At 35.4% G+C, this 15,526-nt stretch overlaps 1 long non-coding RNA gene across 1 annotated transcript in view; it reads left to right on the forward strand.

The window, feature by feature from the left end:
- The first annotated feature begins 1,159 nt into the window (after nt 1-1,159).
- LOC141570216 (uncharacterized) overlaps nt 1,160-15,526 on the forward strand; it is a 181,209-nt gene continuing 166,842 nt past the window's right edge. The window contains exon 1 of the long non-coding RNA XR_016019672.1: nt 1,160-1,250. This is a non-coding gene — a long non-coding RNA (uncharacterized LOC141570216). The remainder of the gene's footprint in view (nt 1,251-15,526) is intronic.

A 15,526-nucleotide genomic window follows, 5' to 3' on the forward strand; every position in this document is an offset into this window, starting at 1 on the left:
TTATATGTTCCTTATTTCACTCTGCTTTGCTATACTGTTCAGTTGGCCAGTGTGGAGCTAATCTTGTTTTCCATAAGGTTAAGCAGCCTTCTTTTTAGAGCCTTGAAATCCCTGGGAACTGTTTTTCTAAACTCTGATTTAATCCATGTATATTTGCTCAGTGTTTTTTGTTTCATGCTTCTTTTTGTTAAGTGAATATTGTTTTAAACACACACTCATATATTGTGTATATTTATATATAAGTATGTATATACAGTGGGTGCCAAAAAACGTATATACATTTTAAGGAAAAAACTCTATTAAAATTGTAATACTCAATGTATACCGATAATAAAAGATGAGCAGAAGTCATGTGTATACTTTTTTTGGCACCTCCAGTGTGTGTGTGTGTGTGTGTGTGTGTGTGTGTGTACATATATATATATACACATTTTTTCCTTAAAAAGAGAAAATAAGAAAGGTTATGTTTGGATGGTGCATTATAAACCCAATATGTGATAGTGATGTCAAAAATGTTTTTCCTTTACAACTTCAACTGAAATGGCAAGACTTTCCTGAAACAACACTTGGTGTTTGTTTTTAAAACAAACCCGTGGGTTTACTTTGTAAAAATCATGAATGTTTTCTTATTCATCCCATATCCTTTTCAGAGTTGCTCCATGCCAAGGGAAATATGATTAAGGCAGCTCAGTAAGAGTTTTGGTCGGCATTAAGACACAATGGATGTATCTTGTGGGGGATTCAAAAGGGAGGATGGGAAAATCTGCGTGGACACTCTGGGATGATGGTGGGGGGCAAGTTATAATTCTTAAACTTTTATCAAATGAGAACTCAGACTTTTAAAAATAGTTTCACACTCTGATTGATAACAATAACTTAAATTTACCTCCAAAGCTTCTATAAAAAATACCCAATAAAACTAAGTCCTAAAAATTTTATAAAGCTCAGTGGCAATACTAACGCTGGCATCGACAAAACACTTAAAGAGATCTATCTATTCCCTGTATGTTCACTTTCGTGGTTCAGAGTTTAAGATGTATTTTACTCTGGGAATTTTTCTCGCCTTGCCTTAAGTATTGACTGAGTTTGAAATAAAATATGTTTATGATGAAGCCAATAAAATGGATGAAGCCAATATTGAAATCTGCCTCCACTCTCTAGATTGCAGAATGCATCAGGATTTAGACCTTGCTTCGATGTCAATAGAAAGCCTGCATTTTGCGGAGATACATGGACATAAAGTGGACAAGGTAAGAGGAGAGGAAAGGAGAATGTTGGTTTTAAGAATGGGTATTTTACCTTCAAAAGCTTTAGTGTGCACGAAAGAGATAGAATAAATATTTTCTCCAAAATGTATTCAAAACTATTTAAGTCACACAGATTCATGTTTTTCACCTTCTCTTCGGAAACCTACCAACTAATAGTTCTGAATTCCCCCATGTGTCCAATTTGAATATAAACAGAACAAAATGCAAGTTGCCTTCTGCTGGTGTCTATTTCAACAGCTCAGTTGATGGGAATCAGTCAATTTTAGTAACTGAATGAAATACAATAAAAAGGGCAGTAAATAGAAAAGTGGAGGAGATTAGATTGTAAAGTATCTCTTGCAATTTGAAGATATTATTGTTTCTTGAAACTGGATGTGTAAGAGAAAGCAGTTATTATTTGCCAATTTTTGTGGCTTTACAGGAAAATAAATATTAGTGGTGTTGGCTGTATCAAGTAAAAGACATTAAGGATACCTCTCTGTGTATGTGTGAAATTGTTTCAAGCAAACTGTAAAGTTTACACCTGCTCAGGAATGTCCAGGTGGCCTGGCCAATGCCTGGCAAATTTTCAAAGAATCTTGGGTAGCATGCTTCACCTGGGCTTTGTCAACTTTGGTCTTGATGATTGGCAACAAATATCTCATCAGCCTTGGGTTTGGCTTTTGTATTTGTGATACCAAATAATGAATGCCTAATACAGTATCATTTTTTTCATATTCAATTAGTATGTTATCAACAATCATTTGTTCACATAGGTTATCATCACATTCAAACAACTTCAGGAACACAGACCTGGTATATCATTGGAATTTATTTTTGACATCTGAATATGCATTATAGATGAATAGAACATATAGATGTAAGTTGAAAGTAGAAAATCCCCTTAAGTGTTTTCTGTTGAGAAATCCATTAATCAGTTGAAATGTATAGATATTATTTTAAAGTTAAAATTTTTTAGTAATTAATTATGATAAAATTTTATATTCAGAGTGATCAAGAACTTCAAGTAATTAAAGTAAGGAATATCATTTACAGTATTAAATGACTTTAAAATATTTTTGATTTTTAATTATTTACTTATAATTAGGATATCAATTAGGACATGAATCTTTCAAGCAAATGTCTTAGTTGTTCATTTCACATCTTGTGAAAATGAATTATGAACAGCATGTCCAACCAAAGCATATTTGGTTGATATTAATTAAACCTCACAACAGTAGATTCTAAACAAATGATTTAAGAAGATAATTCCTTCAGTTCTGAATCTATGGAGGCTAATCATTTAATCCAGAGTTTGTCAAAATTATTGCTGTATATTCCTGCTCAGCACTTTCAGCAATGAAGATAAAGAATTTCTGAGATTTTCCTGAGATGTTGATCTTAGCTACAAAGTTCTACAAGAAAACATAAGGGAAAAGGTTTTCCATAATTTTGTTCTGCTTTGCATAACATCATTAGTAATGTTATTAAAATTATTATGTTTATACCTTATATATGGGACATGGAGAGTGACTAGGTTTTTTTGCTTAAAAATAAATTCAACAGCAGAATTAAATAGTGATGAATTCCATGCTTCTACCTCACTCATTGCTTACAGTTTACTGAGTCTTAGACAGCTGACATTACACTGACTCTGACTGAAAATATATTTGCAGAATGGAAAAGCTTTATAGGAAGTGTCATGAAGTTGTCACTAACAATGTAACAAGCATGGAGATTTTTCGTGTTTACACTCATCAGTTATATGTTCACAGAGTAATTATAACATACCATAATATAACCATATAACTGGCCTGCAGCCAAAGACAAGCTATATGACATACTGGAGACGTTAAATATTTTTCCAGAGATTTTTTTAGGTGCAGTTTACGTATTTAAAAAAAGGCTACTGGAACGAAGAAAACTTTAAAACTGTACATGTAGTTGACATTGTTGATACGGTAAGACATAACCAATGGTTGCTGCCCACAGGGTACAGTGGCTGAAATTTACTTGTGAAGTAACAAAGCTGTGGGGCATTTCTTCCATGTTTTCTGCAATCAGAATACACTTATCATCTTTTCTGGGACTAATGCTAAAATTGGTGTGTAGGCAAGGAAAGGAGAGCTACAGAGAGACATTCTGAGATGGTTTTGTTATCTTGAACTCCAGTTTCACTGTTCCATTGCCACATTTCAAGATTCAAGGGAACAATTTTTTTCCAAGGTATCTCATGAGGCTGCACATTCTAATATTTAAAATATTAGAAACAAAAATATAAGTGAGAAGTATAATGTTTTTTTGGAAAATGTCTTTTACAGCTTTATTTAGGTACAATTCACATATCATGCCATTCATCCACTTAAAGTGGACCTTCAATGGCATTTAGTAGTGTAAATTTGAGGTATCACGGAGTTGTGCAATAACCTCCACAGTCAATTGCAGAACATTTTCATTACTCCAACAAGAAACACTGTATCCCTTAGCTGTTCCCCTGCAATCCTCCATCCTTTGCCTCACCCCACGCAACCACTAATCTACTCTCTGTCTCTATAGATTTGCCTATTCTGAACATTTCATGTAGGTGGAATCATACAATAAGTGGCATTTTATAACTAACTTCTTTTACTTTGCATACTGTTTTCAAGGTTTCTATATTGTAGCCTGGATCAGTACTTCATTTCTTTTTATTGACAAATAATTTTTCTATTGTATAGATATACCACATTTTGTTCTTCCATTATCAGATGGTGGATATTTGGGTTGTTTCCACTCTTTGGCCATTATGTATAATGCTGCCATGAATATTTGCTTACAAGTTTTTGTGTTGACATATGTTTTCTTTCTTTCTTTCTTTCTTTCTTTCTTTCTTTCTTTCTTTCTTTCTTTCTTTCTTTCTGTTTTTTTTTTTTTTTTTTTTTTTTGGATATATACCTAGCAGCAGAATTGTTGGTCAGATGGTAATTCTATGTTTAATATTTTGAGAAGCTGCCAAAACATTCTCTAAAATGCCTGCACAATTTTATATTTCCACCAACAATATATGAGAGTTCCAGTTTCTCCACATTTGCACCAACACTCATTATATTCTTTTTAAATTTAGCCATCATAGTAGGTGAGCAGTATTATCTCATTGTGGTTTTTATTTGCATTTCAATAGAAACAAATGGTGTTGAACATCTTTTGATGTGCTTACTGGGTATTCATATACTTTCTTTGGAGAAGAAATTCTATTCCTTCTACATGTGTTGGTATTCTACCGTAAGGTAGAGATTTCTCTTCCATTCCTATTTTTCAACGGGCTATAATAAATTATCACTATTTATTTTGATGTTGAATTTTTCCCTGTTTTAATGTCATCGAGGCACCTTCAGATAACTCCTTTGTTTTTTTTTAAATGTTCCTATCACCCTTTGAATAAGCTCTCTTACTTCCTGTCATGATAGAAAGAATGTTCTAGATTAATTTTATAGTTTTCTTGCCCAAGTCCTGGAATAAGCCATTTTCTCAGGAAAGTAATTTTTTTAAATTGTTAAATGGATTTAGAAACCACAATCTGGGAACCAGGTGTATAGTCATTATTTCTAGGGTGCCATTGCTTTTAGGACTTCTTAGAGGACAGTTAGAAAATATATGTATATGTATACCTACTCACATATGTACATATCTATATATCTTTATTTATAAGTAAAACCCATAAGTTTTCACTGATACCTCAAATTTATTCTAGCCTTTCTCTCCTTTCACATTTGTACCTTCTTTATCCAACAGGAGAAATATAACTCTTATTATTCTGAAAGTGTTTATTTGTTCAATTCTCTTGTCTTTAACTAGTCCTCCAATTCTGTGGGTTGTTTCCTTGGTGTCAGCCTTGTAAAATATGCTAGTTATGCTGACTAAATTCCTCTCCAGCTCAGCAGCCATTGACTCATGCCTCTGAGCAGCTGAGTTCCCACAGGACAGGAGAAGAGATATAGCTAGCTAGCGCATTTTAAAGAAGCATTTCTCTCACAGACTTATAAAAGAAATTACCTTGGTATTAATGAAGTGAGGAAAAGAGGACTGTGAATCCTCAAACAGTAGAGATTCCCAGGAAGTGCCTCTGTAGAGGGAGCAAGATAAACAAATCCTAACGAGAACTGGCTGCATGGTGATTCTAATAAGAAGAAACAAAGACAGCCTTTCAAAGTGACAGGGTCCCAGTCAAGGCATGGAAGCTGAAGAGAGCTGATGGTCTGAAACAGCCATGTGGTCAGGATTAAGAGATGTCTGTGAAGAGAAATGATTGGTGACTTGAAAGTGTCTCCTTCCACAATGCCTCAGCACTGAATCAAAATACTGGAACCATGGAATGGCCTTGGGGATGGGAGAAAAGCGGAGTGACTAAAGGGAAAGGGACTTGGAATTAGAAATAATTTCCTGAGTTACAGGAAATAAAGTACTATTCTTGAACACTCAAGGTTGTAGATTGGGATTCATAGCTACCACATATGGAAGTGGTGTAAGATAATCTCACGAATATAAAACAAGGGAATTAAATATTAATACATAACTTAAAATGTTCTTAAAAGTCATATGACTAGATTTTTTCTACAGTAAACCATAGAGTTAATTAAATCATTACTTACTTGTCATAGCCTGGGGAAACTGGAAGATTATTTTTCCCCCTCAAATTCTTTTTAAAATGTTGATATATAATTCTAGAACATCCTCTTTTTAGAATGACTTTTCAAGTTTTATGACATATTTAAAAAATTCCATTATGATAAAAATTTTTAATGATAAATTTTCTTTTCTTCAATGACCTCTACATTCACAAGCCTTGCTTTGCCCTTTGTAAATCATAATTCCAGACTGAGGTCCCAGTTCACCATCCTTTGACATCACCTTGATAAATGCTGCATATTATGCGTGTCTCCTCTGCCTATGTTAACATCAGGAACTGGCATTGGACTGAAGAATTTATTTTTTGTCAAACAAGCTTCCCATTTGCTTTGCTTGTCACAGCGGGTTATCTTGGACTTCTTTTTGCTGACTCTGCCTATTTGTTCTTGTTCTGCATAATAGACACAAAATATGACCTGGCTATTTCAGCTGTTACCAAATTTGAATCACAAAACAATATGAAAAAGTATGAGGTCTGACAATTAAGTTTGAGAACTTGTTGCAACAATGTTGCTAACCTTTTTTGATATCAGAGGTATTATTCATTATAAATTTGTACCAATTGGACAAACAGTTAACCAAGTTTGTTCTTTGGAAGTGCTGAAAAGGCTGCATGAAAAAGTTAGATGACCTGAACTTTTTGCCAACAATTCATGGCTCTTGCATCATGATAATGCACTAACTCACATGGCACTGTCTGTGAGGGAGTTTTTAGCCAGTAAACAAATAACTGTATTGGAACACCCTCCCTACTCACCTGGTCTGGCCCCCGATGACTTCTTTCTTTACCTGAAGATAAAATAATTATTGAAAGGAAGACATTATGGTGACATTCAGGACATCAAGGGTAATACGATGACAGCTCTGATGGCCATTCCAGAACAAGAATTCCAAAATTGCTTTGAAGGGTGGACTAGGATCTGGCATCAGTGCATAGTTTCCCAACGGGAGTACTTCGAAGGTGACTGTAGTGATATTCAGCAATGAGGTATGTAGCAGTTTTTCTAGGATGAGTTCGCGAACTTAATTGTCTGACCTCGTATGTTCTCATCCTATGGCTTTGATCTAACCTTGCAGATTGGTTCCCTGCTTCTAAGTATCCACCTTGTTTCCTACAGCCTCCTTTCCTTTGCTCATGTAATGCCCTCAGCAGCTCTGAAGTCTTGATTGTCAATGTCCCAACTGTCCTTTAAGACCCTTTTTAATCATATTTTCTGAGAGGACGTTCCAGATTATTTCCATGTGAATTAAGTAATTTCTTTCTTGGCTCTATCTATCACTGCAATGTATATCATGAATATAAGTCTCAACTCATTCCTTGTCTGGATTATAATTGCTTGGATAAACACAAATATGGCACAACAAATTCCAAAGCGTCAGAGGAAAAGTAGGTATGGTTTCATGAAATAAGACTTTGGAAAAAAAATGACTGATTTTTGTGTACTTTCACAAATGACTTTGATTATCCAGAAAGGACCTAAATAAACAAACATGATAGCACAAATTCAAGAATGTAGAACAGGGGTCCACAAACTTTTTCTTTAAAGAGACAGTAAATATTTTTGCCTTTTCAGGTCACACAGTCTCTGTTGTAATGGCTAAATTCTACCATTGTAGTGTGAAAGCAGCTATAGATGATACTGTGTTTGCCCCAAAATAAGACCTAGCTGGATAGTCAGCTCTAATGTGTCTTTTGGAGCAAAAATTAATATAAGACCTGGTATTATATTATATTATATTATATTATATTATATTATATTATGACCTGGTATTATATTATATTGTATTATATTATATTATATTATATTATATTATATTATATTATATTATATTATATTATATTATAGACCTGGTCTCATATTATAGTAAAATAGGTCTTATTTTTGGGAAAACACGGTATGTAAATGAATGGGTGTGGCTGTGTTTCAATAAAACTTTATTTATGCTTGTACAAAACAGGTGGTGGGTAGGATTTGACCTAGGGGCCTAGTTTCCTGATGGTTGGGCTAGAAGACCTTTCTAAAGAGGATAAAAAAGGTTTAGTTGACTTTGACATGAGAATGATTCCAATGTTTGTGTAACCAGTTTTTAATCTTGCTTGGCTATCTGGATCAGTTTCCAGTTTCCCGGTAGATAATTGCATTGTGTGTCCTGTAGGTATGTCATATTCACCATGACTATAACTCAGCTAATTTTCTCACTTAGGATAAGTAAGATAAGTGTTCCCATCTATTTACATCAAAGATTCCATAATTTTGCCAGCGATTTAACTTCTAAGTTTATGTGCTTCTTTATTTACTTATAGTTAATAAGTATGTGAGTGCTCTTTTTCTATCTATGTATTAATAATTGTTGGGAGAGAATTCTTCATAGGTCTCTCATTTCTGAACTTCTTGCTAGCAAAGGGTTTCACAGTTTTTCCAAGACTGTCTTTTCCAGGAGGCATAGATAGCAAACAGCCTTGCAAGATAGAGAACGGGTCTTTTCTCTAGAGCAGATGAGAGGTTTCTTTGCTGTCAAGTATAATAAAGATAATGCCTCTCTCCTGGACAAAGGTTGAGCAGGCTTCCTTGCAGCCCAATTAAAAAAACTAGAGGTTCCTAAAATCGATGTCTCAGCTATGACTGAATCAAGTATGGGTGATTTATCCTGAGGTAAAATTCTTCTCCAGCTGAGAACCTGTGAAAGCAGATAAGCCATGTGCTTACAAAGTACAATACTCTGACAGATGTAGGATAGACATTTTTATTCCAAAAAGGAGAAATTAGAAGAATTTAGTCATGCATCCCAAAATGTAGCAGGGCATATTCATTTAGCTTTTAATGCTTGATATAATCGTTTTTGGCTCAGTGCTCTGTCCTCCAGGCCCACTGATGTTGTGGGCTCATTTTCTGGGTCCACTGGGGTGGCAGCGTTGCCCCCTCAGACCTGGATGACAGTCCTGCCCCACTGAAACCGAGAAAGAGACAGCCTCATCTTGTGGGCTGTGCCCTTTGTGCCTGTGGTGGCAGTGGCCACCCTGCTAATCTCTGCATCTCCTTCAGGGTCATTGTTCTGTTTTCTTGAAGGATAATTGTGTACAGCCACACCGCTCTATCGACCTGTTCCATGCCTTCAGTGTTTCCCTTAGAAATCTCTTCAGCTAAATATCCGATTTCGTTGCTCACAAATTCTACTACCCACAAAATACTAGAATACAGTCAAGTTCTTTATAACAAAGACCGTTTTTCTTTCATGTCCGATAACATGCTCCTCACTTCCATATGAGGCTTTACCAGAAGTATCTTCTCTATGTCCACCAACAATTTCTTCAAAGCAATCATGCTTTATTTCACGCACCTCAAAACTCTTCCAGCCTTGACCCATTACTCCCTTCCAAAGCCACAGCTCCGTTTTTAGATATTTTTTTTTTTTTTTACTGTAGCACCCCATTTCTCAGTACCAAAATCTGTATTAGTTTGCTAGTGCTGCCATACCAAAATACCACAGACTGGGTAACTTAAACAACAGACATTTATTTTCTCACAGTTTTGGATGATAGAAGTCCAAGATCAAGGTTCAAACAGATTTGGTTTTCTTGAGGCCTCTCTTCTTGGCTTGCAGATGGCTGTCCTTTGATGTGCCCTCATGTGGTCTTCCATCTATGGGCACATATCCTTGGTGTCTCTTTGTGTGTTCAATTTTCTTTTTTCTTATAAGGACACCAGTCAGATTGGATTATGGCCCACCGTAACCAACCTCATTTTAAACTTAATCTCCTCTTTAAAGACCCTATCTTAACATACGGTCACATTCTGAAGTACTGGATGTTAGAGCTTCAACTTATGAATTTTACCAAGATATCTCCCGTAATACTTGGTTATTGACATTCAGTGGAGACACTCATTTTGCAGAACAGAGTTGTTGAGGTAACCCGGTATTACTACATAAAAGCATTAACCTCTGCAGCTAATCACTTTTGTTGCTGAAAAGGGAGAAAACCCCTATGGCCCTATCAGATGTAGTTTCATTTTTACCCTTGTTTTTGGATAACAACAGTGCTAATAATCCCTTTGAACATGAAAGACAATAATGTAGATAGTACTTGCCTTCCTTAACTAATTTTTTCTAGACTATTCTATAAATCATGAATTTTATTTCCCAGTGTAAGATCGCAGACTATTTGAAAGCTATGTTGTTTTACAATTAGCAGAGAATAAAATTTATTTTCTTAATGTCTTTAAAATTTTCTTTCCTAACTTCACACACTAGACCAATTCATTTATCCCCTTTTTCCTGTTTTGCTTCCTGCTAGTAAGGCTTGCTAGAAAAGATAATCACAGGTTCACTGTGTCTACTAGTAGGTTATTCTGTTTAACTTTAGTCAACTTCTTCACACTTGCTCGGTAATGCTTCAAGTCATTAGTAATTACAAATTCTTATATTCCCTATATAACATGTGTCTAGCCTCTCTAAGTACTTAACTTCCATTCTGTTGTCTTACCTTCATTATTCAGAAAACAAAGATATCTAGTAGGATAACCCTATTTTCCCATTTTATTGAGATAATACAGGTTGTTGTATGAGAAATTCCTTTGTTCTTCTTCAAATCTCAGAAGTGTTCTGTGTCATCACCTGTTTCTCCCTTTATTTTATTTTTAAATTTCTTGGAAAAGGTAAGTGAGATTTTTTTTCTTGTCCTGATTTTTCTCCCATTTATATACACAATTTAAAAAAAATTGTTTTGGGAACTTATTCCTTCATATATTCACTTTTTCTCCCCCTATAGTGGTCAATCTTAGGTTTTTAGAGTCCCTTCCTGTTTGAATCTGATGTAATCAAGCTCAATCTCTGTATATCTTTGTGTCTGTCCATCCACCTAATGTCTATCTATAATGTGCATGTTTGTGATGCTGATATTTCATATGGTACTATTTAATAAGAATATAAACATATTTCCTTCTGTTCAGAGCTAAACTTCCTAAAGAGCTGATTTAGTGCTTTGAATTCTTCCTCATTTAATTTTAACCAAGACCTAGGAATAACAGCAATTAAATCCTAAACCCCAAATATATTACCTAGGAATAAAATCTGTGAAATGTCTTCTTGGGATGACTGTAAAAGATAAGCTATCATGTAAGTAACTGATTCCATGGGGAAAAATATATACAAATGTGTGACTGAGCAGTTCCTGGATATCTATTTTCAGTCAGGGTTACCTGGGGAAATTTGGAAATTGATTGTAACAGAAAATTAAACCTAACTAAATTAACCACTGTCGGAGGAAAACATAAACAGAAGGGCAGTCATTAGCTTGAATTCTAACAAAAGTAATGCCTGAAGCAGAAGGATTGTGCCAGGATGTTTCTAACACTATCTAGGAGGAAGAATGGCTAATTAATGGGTGGCTTTCTTTCAGGATTCAGGCTATTCCCAAAATTTACATTTTTCTATAGCACCCAAAATTACCTGTGAGGTAGAGTATAAATTTCTTAGCACATTTCATGAAAATGGAAGAAAAAATCTGGGATAGCAATACTATACCAGACAAAATGGACTTTAAAACAAAGGGTATAATAAGAGACAAAGAAGGATCTAGCAATTCCACTTCTGGGTAATTATCCAAAGAAACCCAAAACACTAAATTGAAAAGACATATGCATCTATATGTTCACTACAGCACTATTTATGATAGCTAATAGAAGCAACCAAAATGTCCTCGATAGAGGAATGGATAAGAATAAGTGGTACATATATATACAGTGGAACATTACTCAACCATACAAAATAATGAAATCTTGCCATTTGTGACAACATGGTTGGATCTAGAGAGTATTATGCTGAGTGGAGTAATTCAGCTAGAGAAAGAAAAATGCCACATGATTTCACTTATATGTGGAATCTAAAGAACAAAATTAATGAACAAACAAAACAGAAACAAACTCATAGATACCGAGAATATTTTGATGGTGTCCAGATGCGAGGGGGTTTGGAGGAATGGGTGAAAAAAGGGAAAGAATTAAGAAGTGCAAATTGGCAGTTACAAAATAGTCATGGGGATGTAGTATATCGCATAAGGACTATAGTCAGTAATATTGTAATAGCTATGTATGGTGTTACATGGGTACTAGATTTATCAAGGTGATCACTTTGTAAGTTATATAAATGTCTAATCACTATGCTGTACACCTGAAACTAATATAATATTGTACTCGTATGTCAACTGTAATTGAAAACTAAAAATTTATTTAAAAATGATAAAAAACAAATTAAAGAACAAGTGATAGAACATACAGGCAGCACTGTTAAAAACTCCGAAGTGTTACAAAAGTTAAGTAAAATAAAATAGTATTTAAGAGGAATATAGAAAAAAATCATACGTACACAATAAATTTGAAGTCACCTCTATTTTATGCACAAATTACATACTACCCTTTTATCCATTTTATTCCAAACTTTTAAAACCTGATAGATTATGTTGCCAATACTCTTTTCTTAATTTAATCTAAACAGAGGTGGGTTTTTCCGAGATCCCTCTGATTTGGGTTGGGGGTCAATTGGCTTTAAAAGAGCAGAATTGTGGTGACAGATATTTAATTTTAATGAGCACATATCAACTGCTAAACACCTAGTTAGTACAGGGGCTACAAAGACCTTTATGACATGCTTTCTGGTCTAAAGTAGCTCACGATCCAGCTGAGGAGAGGCAAAAGACAATACACATGGTGTAAAGAAATAGGTCCTATAATTTGTATACCTACAAACTATGTTTTAGATACAAAAAGAGTTTCTGTTTAAACCTTTTTCTCATGCAAGTATTGTTGGCTTATGTCTATGTTGTTATACAAAGTTGAAAATTATCACATTATGTTATCATATCCTATTATGCCATTAAAATAAGTGTTTATTAAAATAAAATGTATTGCTTCTCTAGAATGAAAAAAATAAATTAACTTAATTAACATCCTTTATCTTTTTTCTCTTATCACCAAAGAAATTTCTGATTATGAGTTTCTTTTCCTCTTGCAATTTTCTTTCTGTCAGAAAATATTCTATTGAGGACGTAAGCTTCTCCCACTCTTATAGTTCTCGTTGTATCCTTGGTGTTGAACTGTGATGTGCTGCATAGTTATGTTTGTCCCTTTAGATGTATTTTCCACTTTTTTGCACTTAATTCTTTGTCCCGAGTGACTGACTTAGATGGACTACCTCAATTGGTTCCTTTGTCCATTAACTTCTTGTTGTGTTTGACCAATGGAAACCACTCACGTAGATAAGAGGGAGGGATGATTGAGGACTCAGAATATTATCCCTCTCTGTGCCTATGACTTGCTATGACCCTTAACTGAGAATTGCTTATTGTTTCAAGATGGTCATGACAATAACACTTTCCACTTCTGGATTCTGAAAACAACTCTACCCCTTACCCCCTTTTTTTTTTCTTTTTGCCAGAAGACGTGTTAAGAGTCCCATTGTTACTAGGCATGGGGTAATGCCCCTTGTGATTTCACTTTATTCAGCCCTTTTCAAAATAACCTAGGTAGAGTGTGTCTTACTGGGACCATATTGAGGATTAGATTTGCCATATTTGGTCTTGACTAATAGAGTTATTGGTTCAGGAAATAGCGTCAGGGAACAGATCCTCAAAATGGAATTCTAGAATACAATCACTCATATGTGCAAAGAACACAGGGATAATAACTCCTTGCTAAAGGGGATGGGGCATGGGCAATCCATAGCTTAGTGTGACATTATAATTAATCAAATCAAGTCATTAGAGGAGCACAGATGGAGGGAGATCAAGTGGCTGTGGCACTTAGTAGTTATGGCAACAATAGTGATTATAAGATTGTTGGAGTCCCTGGATTCAGTTTATAGACTTAGAGATGTACATATAGGAAAAGCAAAAATATCAGCTATGAACAATTACGACTACCTGTGGAGATCCTGAAGGCCTGTTAGCAGTTTTGAAAAAATCCTTTATCTCATGAATTTATAGGGAATGTAAGACTGAAGACCAACAGGGTTTGATTGTAAACATTAATTAAATACTCCACGTTACTAATCATCTCACAGTAAGATAAGGACCATGGTGGGGGAAGGAATAGGAATTTTATGTATGAAACAGGGATATTTATGTGTACTTATCCTGTTTTGCCTCAAGGCTGTGTCAAATCTGCTCTCCTACATGAAATAGTCTTGGGCAGTACATCTCAAAATTAATGTATATATGAGTCACCTGGAAATCCTATTAAAATGCAGATTCAGATTGAGCTGGTCTGGGGACTGAGCTGGGTGTGGCCTGAAAATCCTTTACCTCTGAGACATTGTGCTAATCGAAAATGGTGAACAGGAAGTGACAGGCACCATAAATGTCCTAGTAAACTATACGTGTGCCAGAGAATGGGCAATCAATACTGAAAAAGTCCAGTGGTGTGCCAAACCAGTGAAATTTTTAGGGGTTCATGGTAAGATAGCCCTTCTAAAATATGAGACAAGTTATTCCACTTAACCCAATAAAAGAAACACAAAGTTTGATGGGCCTCTTTGGATTTTGGAGGCGATATATACTACATCATACTCCTGCTCCAACCCCTTTAATTATTCAGATCTATAATAGTGCTAGTATTGTTTTGGGACTTGAGTAACAAAGAACCCTTCAATAAGGCTGGTTTTGGTTCAAGCCACCTTACCATTGGGTCTAATAAACTAACACACCCAATGATTTTTTGAAGTATTTGTGAAAGACACGGTGTTGTATGAAACTCTTCCAAACTCAAATAAGAGAAATCACAGCTCAGGCATCTACAGTTTAGGAATGATGTGATGCCTTCCCTATTCTTGCACCATTTGAAAAGCTTCTTGCTTGCTACTGGGCTCTGGTAGAAAGTGGATGCTTAACCTTGTAACATCCGGTGATTATGTGACTCAAACTGTCCAAGATGAACTGTATGTATCTCTGATCAACCCAAACGCAAAATTAGCTTTTCACAGTAGCATTACTTTATAAAATGGAGGTGGTATATAGTAGACTGAGCCCAAATGAAGCTGCTCTGGAAGACACAGTAAATAGCACAAATGGATGACTCAGTTTAACATGGTACCTGTTTTAGTGCTTTGCCACCATGGAGAAGGGAAAAGAATGAACCTGGTTTAGTGGTAGATGTGACTGTTATGCCAACACCAGATAGAAGTAGACAGCAGCTCTCAAGGTGACCTTGAAAGACTGGCTAGAGTGGATATCATGGTGTACTGTCCAGAGTCTGTTCTTTAGGACCCAAGTGCTCATTTCTTCTGTGTCTGGGCGTCTTGGCAACCAACTGTTCTCAACTGAGTCTTGTCTGAGACTTGCTCTTAGTTGAGTCTATCCACCTAAAGCCATGCCTTCTTCCAGGGGACAGCCCAATCCAATAATTGGTCATACAGAGGTATTAAGCCCTGTTCCCATGCCACAGCACAGAATAGCTATGAAGAAGCATCCTAACTCCAAAGTTCGCCATAAAATCAGCTAAGGTCTTTGTCATGATGGCATCGCTCTTTAAATTCTCCTTCTGCCCAGTTCTGCTTCACTTCATAGCTGTTGACCTTGAGCATGTGCAAATAAACTTCCTGCAGACAAATCACTATCTCAGAGT

This window comes from Rhinolophus sinicus, chromosome 17 (genome assembly GCF_057876585.1).
Source record: "Rhinolophus sinicus isolate RSI-liver-muscle chromosome 17, RSI-T2T, whole genome shotgun sequence".
In the NCBI taxonomy this organism is placed as follows: domain Eukaryota; kingdom Metazoa; phylum Chordata; class Mammalia; order Chiroptera; family Rhinolophidae; genus Rhinolophus; species Rhinolophus sinicus.